Raw genomic sequence first — 1,922 nt, 5'->3', positions numbered from 1 at the left:
TTAGCTGGTATACTCCGTCGGCTGGCCGGGAGATGGGCCTAGCTTGAGGCTAGCTCAAGGCTAACTGGTGCTTGCTTCGGGACAGAGGCGTTAGCCAACAGTAGCCACTCGGTTCCAGCTAGCTAGCTGCAATTATCCGGTGTAATGATCCAGAGCTTGCGGCAGGAATCCGGTGATGTGGTGGAGAAAAGCAGTCCGATATGCTCTGGGTAGATATCGCGCTGTGCAGACTGGCAGGTAATTGTCCAAGATAAAGCTGGCTAGTGTCCGAGCTCAAGCTGAAGACCACTAGCAGTGGCAAACAATGACTAGTAGCTAGTTTGCTGGCTAGCTTCTGATGGTGGTTCCAGTTATAAAGGTATAAAAAAAGCAGATCCATACCACATTGGTTGAGGTGGGTTGCAGGAAAGTAATATTTAGTTGGTAGATGGAAAGTGAGATTAAAATATATACGAAAAAAACTAAAAACAGACTATTTACAGACTAATTAACACAGGACAAGACAAACACACGTCTGACTGCTACGCCATCTTGGATACCATTGATCATCCTTGAGATGTTTCTACAACTTAATTGGAGTCCACCTGTGGTAAATTCGATTGATTGAACATGATTTGGAAAGGCACACACCTGTCTATATAATGTCCCACAGTTGACAGTGCATGTCAGAGCAAAAACCAAGTCATGAGGTCAAAGGAATTATCCATAGAGCACCGAGAGAGGATTGTGTAAAAGCACAGATCTGGGGAAGGGTACCAAAAACGTTCTGCAGCATTGAATGTCTCCAAGAACACAGTGGCCCCTATCATTCTTAAATGGAAGACGTTTGGAACCAAGACTCTTCCTAGAGCTGGCCACCCAGTTAAACTGAGCAGTCGGAAGAGAAGGGCCTTGGTCAGGGAGGTGACCTAGAACTCGATGGTGACTGACAGAGCTCCTCTGTTGAGATGGGAAAACCTTCCAGAAGGACAACCATCTCTGCAGCACTCCACCAATCAGCTGCGGAGCGCTCAGGACCTCAGACTGGGGTAACAGTTCACCTTCCAACAGGACAACAGCCCTAAGCATACAGCCAAGACAACGCAGGTGTGGCTTCGGGACAAGTCTCTCAATGTCCTTGAGGCCCAGCCTAGAACATCTCTGGAGAGACCTGAAAATAGCTGTGCAGTGATGCTCCCCATCCAAACTGACAGAGCTTGAGAGGATCTGCAGAGAAGAATGGGAGAAACTCCCAAAATACAGGTGTGCTAAGCTTGTAGCGTCATACCCAAGAAGAATCAAGGCTGAAATCGCTGCCAAAGGTGCATCAACAAAGTACTGAGTAAAGGGTCTGAATACTTATGTAAATGTGTTTTTTAAATATTTATTACATTTGCAAAAATGTGTAACCTGTTTTTGCTTTGCCATTATGGGGTATTGTGTGTAGATTGAGGGGAACATGTTTTATCCATTTTAGAATAAGGCTGTAACGTAACAATGTGGAAAAAGTGAAGGAGTCTGAATACATTCCGAAAGCACTGTACTTTAATCTGTGGCCAAGCCCTCTGTGACTATTAGAGGCAGACAGACCCCATTTATTGTCTTATTCAAAAGTTTAAAAAAATAAAGATGTATCCACTTACGTGACGCTTCCTATAAGGAGTATAGGCCATTGAAGAATGTTCTCAATCGGTTTTCAAGTTGAGGCAGCTCTGTCATTTCTGCCTGGACATCTCTCCAAGTGTTCTTGGGTTGGCCTCAGAAAATGTGTGCATCTAATTGTAAATCATATTACCTTGACATATGATATAAACCTGCTATGTTTTGATACGATTCATCTTATCATGAAAAGCTCTTTCAACCAAAACGGTCATTGTTTAGTGGCTACACATTTACAGTCAGGATAGGTTATGTATAACAATGAAGACAAGAAACCAATGATA

Source organism: Salmo trutta, chromosome 19, assembly GCF_901001165.1.
Source record: "Salmo trutta chromosome 19, fSalTru1.1, whole genome shotgun sequence".
Lineage (NCBI taxonomy): Eukaryota > Metazoa > Chordata > Actinopteri > Salmoniformes > Salmonidae > Salmo > Salmo trutta.
This window is presented reverse-complemented; position numbering follows the sequence as displayed.